Raw genomic sequence first — 15,253 nt, 5'->3', positions numbered from 1 at the left:
AGCCAGAAGCCCTGCTGCGGCGGGGCGGAAGTGGGGGGCGGGGGAGAAAGGAGGGGGGGGGGGGGGTATGCATATCGCAGATTTTTCCCGACAGATGTCACCAGGTATGAAGAATGCAAACAACGAGGTCTGCCCAAATTTTCGACATACTTTAAAACCGCTTTGTTCAAAACGAAAATAAATATAACAAGCTATTTTAGAGTGTTTTAATGAACATGCTATCAAAGGGGGTAACTGGATACCGTAAATGGTTATTCTGAAGTTTTATACTCTGTACCAAAATTATTCTAGGGACTACAATTCTCGGCTGAATCGCCCGAGAGGATGCAGCCAAAACTCCTGGTTGAAGGGCATTCGGATAAACAACAACAACAACAACAACTCCATTGCCTGTAGTCCGCAAGCGAACTATACCGACCGAGCGAGCAACGGATCCCCATGGCCGTTAATGTCGGTTCCCTAGACCGGAGCCGCTATTTCCTTGAAATTGCTCCTCAGTTATCCCCACGAGGCTGAGTGGACCCCGTTCCAGATCCACTACTTCTCAGAAAATCTGGTAGCTCCGGGAAGCGAACCCGGGACTCTAGATCTCTAGGCAGGAACTCTGACCACTAGACCACAGAGGAGGTTCGGATAAACTGTTTAGGGATCTGTTAACCCTAGACGGGAAACAAATCGATCGGTAGGACATGAACTCTGCAGCCGAATTATAAACGGGTTAATATTAATAAAATGGAGCTCAACGCACAATGTTAATTATATTCAAAGTACTGCAGAGATTGAGCTCCGCTGCGCCGAAGCTTCTGCGCATATCTCACCGAACCTTCTATATAACAGGGTTGCTGAGTTTCCGCTGTTCTTTGAGACGAACACAGCTTTGTTGAAAAGCGCCTCATGCAGGAAACGTGGACAGGAGGAGGCATCCTCCAAATGCATACTTTGTCAGTGCCCAGTTCTGGTTATCGTGGAGTAGAGTATGCATGGTTAGAGCCGTTGGATGTCGGAAGGCCCTCAGGCTCCAGCATTGTGGTCAGGACTCTTTGAAGGACCTTAACAGGATTAGAGCACACAGTGGACCGGGCAATGATCTGACTGCTTGGGGAAACTGGAAGATTTCCCTCCTCCCACGTTAAAACCAATGCCAGATAATATGATAATGAGGAGTGGTTAACCTTTTAAGGACAGTTCTAATTAGCTCATATAATAACCTGTTGTAATATTCAATAATTCGCCATCTCAGCCGCATACTCTTGAGTTTATGATACTCAGAATAAACGGCAGTTGTTTAAAAGGTAAAGCTGTCCCTGTAACAGACCGTGGAGGCCCATACAGTTGTGAGACGTCGAGGCTCCCACATTTTCTAGACAATCGGCTCACAGATGGCGGTGAGGTTGTCAGCCTTACGCGCCGGCTGCACTTTACCCCCAGGAAAATCCTGGTAGTCATTTCTGTTAAAGGCTGAGTCGACCCCAGGGCCATAGTGCTGTTAGAAGGATTAGGTGAATTGAGAAAAAAAAATCACCTCATCAGTACTTGAACCTGCGACCTTCCGGCATACGTGATAGGCCAATATTAAAACTTATCTTGAAGAAATAGAAGAAGTTGTGAACTGGGTTCATCTGGCTCAGGATGGTATCTTGTGAACACAGCACGTTAATGAACCTTTGGGTTCCTTAAAATGCAGGGAAATTCATTGCGTAACTAAGCTCCATGAAGTAAGTTATATCTGTACATATTTTAATCTTCAGATTTATAAATAAATAGCCAAGATAGCTCAGTCAGCATAGAGACGGGCCACGGCTGGACGGCCCCTGTTCGATTCCCGGTATGGGCAAGTTGTTTTATCTTCATAGTATCCAGACCGGCTCTGAAACCCACCCAGCCTCCTAGCCAATGCAAACCGGCGTACGTTTCCCCGGGGTAAAGCGGTCGGGACGTGAAGCTGACCTCTCACATCCTTTTGCCGAGGTAAAAAATGGCGGAGCTATACCTCAGCTCCCCCAATATGTCTTCATGGCACGGTACTTAATTAATTAAGCACAGGGACGAAATTGCTTTATGTTTATGAGGCGGAAGCAAACATTCCTCGCATGTGATCTGCTTTTAACCTCATACTTACTTATGGAGCTGAGCCCTTCTGGAGGAGCAGCCAATTCTACAGCTACTCAAGAACTTCCCAGCATTTTATAGAACCCGAAGGTTCATTACCGTGTTCACAAGAGTTCTCCACTGGTCCCTATCCTGAACCAGATCAATGCAATCCATACCATCCCATCCTATCTCTCTAAGATCCATTTTAATATTGTCCATCCACCTACGCCTTAGTCTTCCCAGTAGTCTCTTTCCTTCTGACTTTCCCGCCAATATCCTATATGTATTTCTCGTCTCCCCCATTCGTGCTACATGCCGTGACCACCTCATCATCCTTGACTTGATCATTCTAATTGTATTTGGACAAGAGTACCTTTTAACCATATATTTGTAAGATATATTCCTTGTATGGTATTCGGAAGACTAGACATTCACAGAGGCATTGTAAAAGTGCAGTAAGGAAGTGAAGCAGTTAATCAGTGAGAAGAGACTGGCGGGCACCTGTTGCTATTTCCAAGACGATCCTCCAGGGGACAGTGCCGTGGGCCCGTGTATACTTGTGCGTGTGTGCTACAAGGGGTGTGAGCAGAATTTGTGGTGCTGAATTACCATGACAATGCCTCGTCACCCCGTGAAGGAACATCTCCATTTTCATTTCCATTTCATTCATATAACGAGGAAACAGCAGCCAGACGAGATGGCGTCTGCTACGGGGTGGCGGGGAGACGCTTTGTCACGTGGCCACTTGCATGCCAAATGCGCCTTTACAAGTACCTGCTGTCTTTTTTTTTATGCTTTGAATGTTACGGAGGCAGTAAGCAGATGTTGGATTCATGGGTGTGAAATTCTCATCCAACAAGATAATAAATAGCAAATTAGTTCCATGTTTCAGAAGGCTTTGCTAGAAATCGAAAGTTCGGCGAGGTGTTCACAGTTACTATAATGAGGAGCTTCATAACTTGTACTCTTCTCCAAGTATAATTAGAATGACCAAGTCAAGGAGGATGAGGTGTTCAGGGCATGTAGCACGAATGGGGAAGACGAATGCTTATAGGATATTGGTGGGAAAGCCAGAAGGAAAGAGACCACTGGGAAGACTAAGGCGTAGGTAGGTGGACAATATTAAAATGGATCTTAGAGAGATAGGATGGGATGGTATGGATTGGCTTGATCTGGCTCAGGATACGGACCAGTGGAGGGCTATTGTGAACACGGTAATGAACCTTCGGGTTCTATAAAATGCTGGGAAATTCTTGAGGAGCTGCAGAATTGGCGGCTTCTCAAGAAAGGCTGAGCTCGTGAGTAAGTAAGTAAGTAAGTTCGCAGTTACTTCTGCACATAATCCGGAACTAGCGTGTAGTCAGTCCGCACTCTTACACTCTATTCCGCGAGATACAGTTTATTATTTTCACCGATCTACGTGTGCGTCTTCGTTGTTGTCATTTGGGATTCCCCGATCGTAATTCTGTGTGTAATTGCCACTTCTTCCCTTGCGTCTATTATTCACTTAACGTTAAAATGTTACTAGATGCTTATAAGTCATGAAGTGCCTCTCCCCAGCTACCAGTAATTACCGGAAACGTAGAGTATATTAATTTGTGTAAGAAACTGGACGTAGTTGTCAAGAAAACTGATTGGTAAGTATTTGATAAGCAGCAGGTTCTCAAGTTTGTTACAGAAACTTAAATTTGTTGGACATCGCCGAAGTGTGGGACTAAATTTTTATTTTTTTGGGGGGGGGAAGGGGGGAATACATTAATATTGTATTTGAGGTTCTCACAGCAGTAGCTGTGAACAATTCTGTCTTCTGGGAAATGATGCCGTGTAGTCCAGAGAAAGTCAACTGACGTGTCGGAGGAATATGTTGCTTCCATCTTCACAGCCAAAATGTAAGCATAAGCATGAAACCATCAGCAAGAAGAGTCAGCTCTGCTTGGCTTACTATCCAACCCTGATGATGCAGAGGTTATGATCCTTGAATGTAACAATTGCAGTGTTCCTTCTGTGCACTGTATGCCATAATCCCACAACGCCACAGATGTTGTTGTGTAGAGAGAGATAAAACTGCGAACAGCTTGTTTTGTGTTTATATTTCTGTGACAACTTAGCACTTCTGTTGTTAAAAAAGCTGCGAAAATTCAGTGTCAATTACAATAAACAGTAGGCAATCTTAAATAACAAATATAGGCGTATTTGAATCTGAAGGCATTTGTTTCTGTTTTTTCTGAACGAGATATCAAAGATTTAAAGGATTTAAATTATGCCACTCTTCTTTACTTCGCCGTCTTTTTCATAAATCTCTTAGCAAGAATTCTAAGCTTAAATAAATTAACCTGTCACTCCTTTCCACTACGACAATCACTGTTTTTCTGTTGCCGAAATGGACGTTAACTTTTTTAACTCCGGCGACTGGTCGAAACGACCGATTTACAGCTGACTGAGACGTCAAGCGTGAGTGATGGTGGTAGCCACATTCTAAACAAACAGCTGTTGCAGAGGTTAAATGTTTGTCACGAGCATCACGTTTGAAGCACAGCGTTATTAATTTAATTCTCTTTTTTTATTATTACAGGGACCCCCTTGTCATTACTGAGGCCATTGATACCAAAACACCGACGTCATCACCTGTTACGTAACGGTAAGTAATGAGACAATGTAAAAGATAAATTGGTTGTTTACGTTATTCAATGTGGCTGTCTCTTTCTGATTTGCGTGGTAGAAGGTAAACTTCTTTGGGTTAAGCGGCTTCTATGGATGCATCTGCCTATTTTTACACAGAAGAAAAGAATGAACGTGAGATTAAGTAGTGAGTGAGATGACGTGGCTGAATCAGTTCGGATGAGCTGTTAGTACTAGCAGTGACCCTCTTGGCAAGAGTCCATGCAACAAGTAATGAAATTCTATTTCTTGAGTTTTATTGTTTTGTTTCTAAAAGCGGGACGGCAGATCTACCGGTCCTGTACTAGGTTTAGACAGTTAAGGACCAAGGTCGTAACAAGGTAACGTTGAAAGAGAACTGACATCCATCAGTTACCGGTATGCGAAAAACGTTTCACTTCAAGATGGGGAGCGGAAAAGTAGTTAACTGATTTATCCGGCCGCGCCATAGCTCAAGCGGTTAGTCGCTGTCTTCCCGCCGCGGCGGCCCGGGTTCGAGCCCGGGTGNCTCAAGCGGTTAGTCGCTGGCTTCCGCCGCGGCGGCCCGGGTTCGAGCCTGGGTCTGGTGAAGTGGGATTTGTGATGGACACAGTGACGCTGGAGCGTCATATAATAAGAGGTAGGAGGATACTTTTTTTTCTCTCGTTCCCACTTTGTAGCATAGGGCTGATTTCTCAGTTTCGTTGATCATTTGTACAGACGGTAGAACTGCTGATCAGCTCGTCGCAAGGCTGCTACCTAATCGCAGGACAGCACAAACACACCAAACATCAATGCCTTGAATGGAATTCGAACCCACGATCCCGGCTTCCGAGCGAGCGAAGACAGTTCACGCCTTAGACCGTTCGGCTACCGTGACCGGCAATGTATAAGAATATATAAGAATTCAGTTCGTACCTCACAGGAAACAGATCGGAACCCACGATCCCGGCTTCCGAGCGAGCGAAGACAATGCATACCTTAGACCGCTGGGCTACCGTTACCGGCATAGCGGGATTGAAACTGCATAAATGAAACAGTACGTCTGACAATCTGGCAGACTTGTCTCACAAAAATTGCACATCGGATGATCTGGTTTCGAAAACGGTACATTTCGCGAGAAGGCTGTGGTGTGACTAAGACACGCCTTGTTTCACCCCATATTTTTATTGTGCAATAATTATATTGGTTATTGTTCGTTGTTCATACTATTTCGGAGTTAATAATACTCCAATCTACATGATGTTAACTTATGTGTGTATGTAAGCTTTTACTTTTACAGTTAGTGTCAAGGGTCAGAGTCAATTCAAGGACCGTTTGATCAGAACTAATAATCTTCTGTACTCACCACTTGGGTGGTCGATTTTGGTCTTTCATGTTAACCACTAGAATATCATGGTGGTTAGTATACAAGATTAATATTCATAGGGTTCCGGGTTCGATATCTACCGCTGTTATTATTGTCAAAGAGCTAAAAGGAGGGTGCAGAGTGGAAATGTATATATATACATGCGTGTGTGTGTAATGACAGCAGTCAACTGAAGGCTTGGGTAGGAACAACTGCCCAAAAGTCATTAGGACATGGTATCAAAACTGTGGGTCGCAATACCCTACGAAGTTGCGACCTACTGCAGGGGGGTCGCCGACTTCTCAAGGACTGCTTAAAATATAGTTGTGACGTCGCACAGTTTTGACGCGTAAGTAAGCAAGTAAGTAGATGTTTTCGGAGAATATAACCGCAGTCGTCAGGCGCTGGTAAAGGCAAATGTACTGGATTCTCACTCATTATTTCTAATAGATCAAGAGGCTTATTGATGGGGGGTTGCGTAAATTTGTATATTGTTTTGGAGGGTCGTGGCATCACAAAGTTTGACAAATACCTGCATTACGGTCCACATTAAACATATTCCGGATAGCAAACAATGTGGCATGTAGACCTATAGACTCATATCACAACATTCCAACGGATCACCACGGAAATCTTATTTATAACGGAATTCCAAGGGATCAGTTGGATGTCTCCGTAACAGAAATCAACGGCGCTTCTTAAAAATGATTTATCTTCTCTTCGACAGCCGGGATAGCTCAGTCGGTATAGCAACTGGCTACGGGCTGGACGACGAAGGGATAGGAGTTCGAGTTCCAGTGGGGTCACGAATTTTCTCTTCTTCACGTCGTTCAGACCGACTCTCTGGCCCACTCAGCCTCCTATCCAGTGGGTACCGGCGGTAAAACGGCCGGGGCGTGAAGCTGGCTACTTATCTCCAACTATTGCCGAGGTCAATAAAATGTGGATCTATATATACACTAGTCAGTGAGCAGAGGAATATCCTACACGAAATAAGAAAACGGAAGTCTAATTGGATTCGTCATATCTTACGCGGTAACTGCCTTCCAAAAGAAGTTATTGAAGGAAAGATAGAGGGGCGGATAGAAGTGACCAGAAGACGTAAGAAGATGCTGGATGACCTTGGGGACAGAAGAGGATATTTTCATTTGAAGGAGAAAGCTCTAGATCGCATCAAGTGGAGGAACTGTTTTGGAAGAGACTGTGGACCTGTCGTCTGACAGGTTACTGATGAATGAATGAATATACACTCCTTACTTCTTCATGGCGTAGTGCTTAATTAGTTAAGCACAGGGACAGCTTCACCTTTTATACCTTTACCTTCTCTTCTTCCTTTCAAGTATTAGGTCTTAAGGACTGTTACGATGTTGAGTTTTCTCCCAGCCTCTTCAATGCCTGTCCTGAGCCCGGATGCGAAAGGAGAAAGCCTGGAGATGATACGACAGCCCTCGCATTCAACAAACCGAGTTACTGCGGTGTAACTATTGAATCTGATGCTGTCGGTCAGGAGGCTAATAAATGGCATCTCCTTCACTGGACTTAACTTTCTCCTGGCCAGCAACCAGTTGGAACGAACCTCGTGCTTTCACGTCTTGTAAGAAGGATTGCTGGATGGACCAAATCGTTGATGATATATTTTACTCATATATAAATCCTGGCTACAGACCTGGGGCATAACGCAATGTAGTCCGCTGCGAAACGATAGGCATCTACGAAACCTAAAAATTTTCGTTTACCTTAGCAGAATCTAATCGCGGGACTCCCGTCAAAAAAATCTAAAATATATTTTCGAATGAGAGACCAGTCGGTATAGCGACTATTCTATGTGCTGGACGACCGAGGAGACCTTCGGGGGTAAATTTCCCGGAACGTAAAGCTGGCCACTCATCTCCATCTAGCTCCGAGGGCAAGAATGGTGGAGCTATACCTCCACTTCCCCATAAATTTTCATGGCATGGTTCTTAATTAATTAAGCGCAGGTACAGCTGTACCTGCCAGTCACGGTAGCCGAGCGGTCTAAGGCATGCACTGTCTTCGCTCGCTCAGAAGCCGGGATTGTGGGTTCGAATCCCACTCAGGGCATGGATATTTAGTGTTTGTGTACAGTCAGAGACCTTGCGACGAGCTGATCACCGACCCAAGGAGTCCTACCGAATGTCTAAGATCTAGTAAACCTAAGTGAAACGGAGAGTTTCATGGGATAGGCCAAGGCCCAAATTGGGGCTGTAGGGCCGAAGGGAAAAAAAAATCATCTTTTTACTTTTGTAATGGCACTTGCTGGGCTGCATGAATATGAGTGGAAATTTGTATGAAGTGTCCCCGGAAGCGCAGGGCAGGGCCTGAAGTTGTTGAAATCAAGTTGCTGAGCAGAATGTATGAATAAGCGAGAGAGGAGGTAACGAATGACTGGAGGAAATTACTCAAGAGGAGCTTCATGATCTGTACAATTCACTACACATTCATCATCATCATCTTATATCATCATTGACTCTGCAGCCCTTTGTTGGGCCCTGGCCGCTTTTTCAGTTTTCTAATCCTATACAGAGTCAGTAGGACTCCTTGGACGGGGGATCAGCCCATATCAAGGCCGTTACCTACAAACAGGACAAAACGGTATATGAATGTGGGGGGGGGTTCGACTGAATTGATCTGGGTTGGGATAGGGACTAATAGCTTGCTCTTGTGAATACGGTAATGAACATTCGGGTTCTATAAAACAAAGGAAATTTCTTAAGCAGCTGAACGACTGTCAGTTTCTCAAAAGGAGCTCTAGATTTTTATTACTGTAATTAATGTAATGTGAGTGTCCAAATGAAATCATAGCATGTAAGCTAGGATATTCTCACAGCGGTAGTTATGAAGACCTCTAGTTCTTTCTTTCTTTCTTAGAAAGAAAAAGAAAGAAGAAGAAGAAGAAGAATTTGAAAAATAGTCGATGTTTCTAAGGAACATATTACCTCCATCTTCAAAGTCAAATAGTAAGTCAATTAAGAAACCAGCATGAAACAGTTAACAAGCATGTTCCTCCGAAACGTCAGTTGATTTTCAACAGACTATATGGCGTTATATCCAGGAAAACATAACTCAAAATATTAACATTTGTAAAACAGAGTATAGGTCTCCCCTGGTGTTAAAAACAGACCACGACCATTTAGTATTCAACCCTCAAATCCAACGTTTTTTTTTTTTTAATTCTCTTAGTGGGGGGTTGAGTCCAACTGGGTCCACTCGGCACGGCGGCCACTGATTGGCCTATTGTAGCCTGCCCCGGGTGATGATGATGGAGAATTTGATGGAATGAAGATTGGAGAGGAAACCGAAGTACTCGAAGGAAACCCACCCCAGCGCCACTTGTCCACCACAAATGCCACTTGACCAGACCCGGGATCGATCCCGGGCCGCCACGGTGGGAAGCCAGCGACTAACCGCTTGAGCTATGGCGCGGCCAAAATCCAAAGTTACCAGAAAGTCCCTCTTAAAGTTATCCCTGGGGTTTAATTAAGCACCACGCCATGAAGACATATTGGGAAGTGGAGATATAGCTCCACCATTCTTAACCTTGGCTCTAGATAGAGGTCAGTGGTCAGATTAAGTCTCCTGCCGCTTTACCCCCGGGGAAATAGCCACCGGTACCCATTGGCTGGGAATGTGAATCGGTCTGGACGTTATAGAGAAGAGAAAAATTTCTTGCCCTGCCGGGAATGGAACCTGGACTCCTCGGCCGTCCATCCCATAGTGACTCAACTATCCCGCCTCTCCAAAGCCCCTCTTTGCATCTAAAAATATAGCACTAAAGTGCTGAATATGAAATCACCCCGTCCCATTTCTTCGAAACCGTAAATCTCATAGTTTAAGCCCTGGTCTATAAAGTGGAAATACGTAATCAGCTCCACGGCTGGTATGAACCGAGGGCTCCGTCTGCTGAGCTGGATGTCTTGCAGTGAGGGTGATGGAGCGGGCCCCTCCATTTCCTCCGAACACACGTGCACGGCACAGCCAGCACCAGTCGTTGGCTGAAGCGAGAGAGGGAGTTACTTCATGCACACAAATACTGATCCTGTTGGCAAGCTGTTGAGTTTGTGCTGGGGCACTCAAAATAGCTCCTCGTTATATAACCAGTTGCACAGCCCTTACATAAGATTAAATTATATTCTACATTCAGACATTATATATATATATGGCAGTTCTAAGTTTTGTCGTCTCGTCTCCTACCTAAAAATTCTTCTTCTTCTTCTTCTTCTTCTTCTTCTTCTTCTTCTCCACCTCCTCCTCCACCTCCTCCTCCTCCTCTTCCTACGGCCACTGTTTGGCTTATTGTACCAGCCCCAGATGATAGATGATGAATTGGAGCAGTCGGTAGAATGAGAATTGGCAGGGGAAACCGAAGTATTCGAAGAAAACCTGCCACCGCGCCACTTTGACTACCATAAATCCCACATGACCATACCCGTGCTCGAACCAAGGTCGGCGCAGTGCGAACCCAGAGACTAACCGCTTGAGCTATGGCGCGGCTCACTTTAATTTTTATTCACGATATATTTCGTCCGTATATGGCCAACATCAAGAGTCCTCGTTATGCTCAACTCTCCTTTGAACTGCTTGTCTCAATTTTAAAATTTAAACTGCGATGAGATTTAAAATAGGTACCCCTATTAAATTGAGTAAAAAACGGTTTCGATCTCCTTGTGGGATCTGTTATCGCAATCTTCTGTTGTGTGGGTGTGTTTCATGTAGTTCGTTCATGTTTTGTGTGTTTATTTCTTATATCTGCAATGTGTAAAATATTATTATATTCTTTGTATATTTTGTGTTTCTGTATTCATTTCCTTTTGATAATCTGTGTTCTAGTGGTCAGAGTTCCTGCCTACAAATCCAGAGGTCCCGGGTTCGATTCCTGGCGTTACCTGGTTTTCTGAGAAGTAGTGGGTCTGGAACTGGGTTAACTTAGCCTCGTGAGGATAACTAAGGAGCTACTTGAATAGAAAAGTAGCGGCTCCGGTCTAGAAAACCGACATTAACGGCCGTGGGGATTCTTTGCGCTGACCACGCGACACCCTACATCCGCTGAAGTTGGCACTAACTTTGCCGACAAGCGGCACTCGCTCGGACGGTATAGTTCGCTTGCGGACTAAAACCACGGAGTTTGGGTTTTGTTTTTTGTTTTTGTTATAAGATACTCACGAACCTCTGTGGCTTGTGTTATAGAATTCTGAATGGTGATGTGTTACAGATATGGAACAAATTTATAGGAAAATATTTCGTACGTTGAGAAACGCCTAGCTCTGTTAATTTTTTGACGGTATAATTTATCGCTTTGTTTGACTAATAATTCTGACCGCCTCTGTGGTCTAGTGGTCAGATTTCCTGGCTACAGATTCAGAGGTCCCGAGTTCGATTCCCGGAGATACCATATTTCCTGAGAAGTAGTGGGTCTGGAACGGGATTAACTCAGCCTCATAAGCATAATTGAGGAGTTACTTGAATGGAAATGTAGCCAATCCCTGTTTGCATATACAGGATGATTCTAAATTATTGTCGGGTTTTCTGTGGCTTATAATTTTCAAACCTTACGTGCCACGAAAGACGCTCATGTTGAAGTTGTTTTTCATTCCCCAGTTTTGATTCTATATGTAGTAAAACTTTTTGAGTTACACTTTCATGTTCCATATTAAATTTTTATTTCCACCCCACCCCCCCCGATTTGAAAATGTGTAAGAAATATTTATTGTCAAGTTCTGGCAGTAGGTCTAAACTAATTAACGTGTGAAGCATGTCGGCCATCTTGTTGGTATATCAGTGATGTGATCATGAAAATACACTCCATGAAGATGATAACACTGACCCGTGTTGCGATAATTCATGTGATTATGTGATCATGTAATCTATTGTTCGAACTATTATAATGCATTCAGGGCATTAAAGATTATACAGAAACTGGAATGGCTCGTGTAGTTTGAAAAGCGTTGAGGATAATTAGGGGGAAACGAGCCTTCGAAAATCCACAGGTGATAGTGAAGCATTAAAATTACGAGGGTGGAAACTTGCCTATGCTTTAGCTCTGCTGTGGTAATAATGCTGCACATTGTATTCCTGGTTCCTGCGCCTGGGTTAGTCGCAGTATTGAACACTGGTCGTCTGTTTCTCCAGAGGCCTTCAGCATAAAGCAGCACACAGTACCCCTCACAGTTCCAAAGTTAGACTATTAATTTAGAATTAACTAACCAACCAACTAATTAAATAACTTTTCGCTAACATTGATAATAGAAACGAAAGTTGCAGTGCCGCTAAAACCAAAGCCCCAGTCAGTTATCCATTTCCTATTCTAAAAGTCTAGCTCCCTTAGATACATTTAATTTTATTATGAGGCCCATCTTATAATTAGAATGATCAAATCAAGGAGGATGAGGTGGCAGGTCATGTAGCACGAATGGGGGACACGAGGAATGCGTATAGGATATTGATGGGAAAGCCAGAAAGAAAGAGACCACAGGGAAGACCAAGGCGTAAGTGGGTGGACAATATTAGAATGGATCTTAGAGAGATATGATGGGATGGTATGGATTGGATAGATCTGGCTCAGGATAGGGACCAGTGGAGGGCTCTTGTGAACACGATAATGAAACTTCGGGGTCTATAAAATGCTGGGATATCCTTGAGTAGCTGCAGAATTGGCGGCTCCTCCAGAAGGGCTCAGCTCCATGAGTAAGTAAGTAAGAAAGAAAGAGGCCCATCTTATACACGGTCTTTCCAAAAATATGTGTGTTCCTATCTTCTTCATCGCAGTCATGTGTCTGCCCATCTGAGGCCGGAGTCTTGTCCCCTAACATCCTGACAGTGCTAAGTGACGTGCATGAACTACAAAGTTCCTCGTAATTCCAATTTACTACAATCTTAGGTTCATATATTTTCTTGTGCTTAAACTAAGATTAACGGCCGTGGGGATCTGTTGCGCTGACCAAGCGACACCCTCTATCCGCTAAAGTTGACACTAACTTCGCTGACAAGCGGCGGTCGCTCGATCGGTATAGTTCGCTTACGGAGTACAGGCCACGGAGTTTTTTTTTTTTCAAAATTTATAATCTATGTGAGGGCCGTTACAATTGTGGGGCACCAGGATATCAAAATGTAGAGTCCCAAATCTGTCACAATAACAAATTTAGGTTATGATAATCCCGTTTTATTATTTCTTATAATAACAAAAAATACATATTAATATTTCGTGAACTTAAAGACGCAAATGTCGGAATAAAATCTGTGGATTTTATTTGATTTGTAGAGGCGCCAGGGCGACCTCCCCGGTCTGGCCCTGATTTTTATTGTTCTTGCAAAATAAGGTACTGCAGTCAGGTCGCCGTTTATGATCCCTCGCTCCGCCTGCATGTGAAGCTGCAAGCCCAGTTCGAGCGGAAGAAAGAAGGGATGTTGCCAGATATTCTTTTGAACTCCAAACTTCGAAGGCTGCAGAAGCTGCAGTGGAGGAGTGATCTCAAATAAAATATGCATTTGGCAACAAAGCCGCCGAACACGTGACTGTCGACAAATGATTTTTCGAGGCGGATGGAGCTGAGCGCTGATACGATGGATTATTGAATTGCTGCTGGACTGTAGGCTTCGTAACTTATAATCGGGTGGACGTGGGAAGTGGTCGTGAACAATTTTAAGGTGCCGGCAGAGTATGCAAGTAAAAAAAACAAAATCGGATTGAGGTCATGTCAGAATATAGGTCTATGATTATTTAACCACGCAATATTAACTATAAAAATTAATTGAATTGTAAAGGTAAAGTTGTCCCTGTACTATTCTAGACCGTAGCCGCCATTTCCCTGAAATAGCTACTCAATTATCCTCACGAGGCTGAGTGGACCGTCATCCAGACCTACTACTTCTCAGAAAATCTGGTAGCGCTTGGAATCGAACCCAGGACCTCTGAATCTGTAGGCAGGAACTCTGACGCAAGACCACGGAGAAAACCGAGGTTAACGGCCGTGGGGATCCGTTGCGCTGTCCACGTGACACCCTCTATCTGTAAAAGTTGGCACTAACTTCTCTGACAAGCGCCGGTCGCTCAGTCGGTATAGTTCGCTTGCGGACTACAGGCCGCGGCGTTTTTTTCTCTTTGTCCCTGTACTATGCAATGAAGCCATTGGGAGTGGAGGTATAGCCCCACGTTTCTTGACGATGGAATTAGATGGACGTGAATAGTCAGCTTCACGCCCTTCCGCTTTCTCCCCAGAGAAACAGCCCCCGGCACCCATTGGATAGGAGGCTGGGTGGGCCCCATAATCGGCCTGAACGCTGTGGAGAAGAGAAAACCCTTGCACTGCCGGGAATCGAACCCGGTAGGCCCAGCAGGTAGCCTGTTGCTATACCGACTGAGAAATCCCAACTCCTAATTGAGTTGTGTAATAGTAATTACGTATCGAATGCGAATAGGACTTTGTCGATTCTGAAGTATTAACCCAGTTCATACGTGGAGAAACTAAAGAAAATGATCATGCCACGGTAGATGGTTGCAGCGGAGGTTCGAACCAAGTAACTTGAAAATCAGCAGGCGTCCAGGTAACCGCAACAGCCGCGGTCTCCGTGGTGCTGAAGTCCTGGTGGGTGAGGAAAATACATGAATTTCCTGCTATGAAGATCATCCTGAAAGCTGCAGTCTGTGTTGGAGGGCAGAACGGAGAGGCGCAGTGACTCACAGGGCTGACGAGAAAGGGAGCGTCCCTCGTTTCGGCCTGACATTGTTCCCCAGCTGCAGCTGCACTCGTGTGCTTCCCCCAGTTTGTGCGACCATCTAACCATTGACTCACTCCTGTTGCCAACTACGTCATCACACATCTGCCCTCCATTGAACTACCCAAAGTTTCTAATCTAGCTGTCCGTAACCCATGGTATCACGAAATGGGGTTTGTGCAAGTCATATATAAGATTCAGTTGTGAAATATTTGTCATTAGCGACGAAAGAGGTGTGTGACCTTGCTTTGTATTGTGGAGGTTCCGTGTTCGTTTCACGTTCCGGCTAAGCTTCTGTTTAGCGTGTTACCTTATTAATATTGCTTGAACTTGGCATGTAGATCATTCCACCTAATACCGTCTCAACGGCAAACTTCACATATCCCTCCCGTCAGTTAGAGCAATACTGTAGCCTCACAAATTGTACGGTACACAGAGCGCTACGCT

The 15,253-nt window shown here is 44.4% G+C and overlaps 1 long non-coding RNA gene across 3 annotated transcripts in view; it reads left to right on the top strand.

Moving 5' to 3' along the window:
- Positions 1-15,253, top strand: part of LOC111868854 — a 240,682-nt gene that overhangs the window by 119,211 nt on the left and 106,218 nt on the right. For all 3 annotated transcript variants that reach the window (XR_004513483.1, XR_004513485.1, XR_002843577.2), the window contains one exon: positions 4,664-4,729. This is a non-coding gene — a long non-coding RNA (uncharacterized LOC111868854). The remainder of the gene's footprint in view (positions 1-4,663; positions 4,730-15,253) is intronic.

The sequence above is a fragment of the Cryptotermes secundus genome, unplaced genomic scaffold (genome assembly GCF_002891405.2).
Source record: "Cryptotermes secundus unplaced genomic scaffold, Csec_1.0 scaffold467, whole genome shotgun sequence".
NCBI classification, from domain to species: domain Eukaryota; kingdom Metazoa; phylum Arthropoda; class Insecta; order Blattodea; family Kalotermitidae; genus Cryptotermes; species Cryptotermes secundus.
The sequence above is the reverse complement of the archived record's forward strand: the minus strand, read 5'-3'. Positions and strand labels throughout refer to the sequence as shown.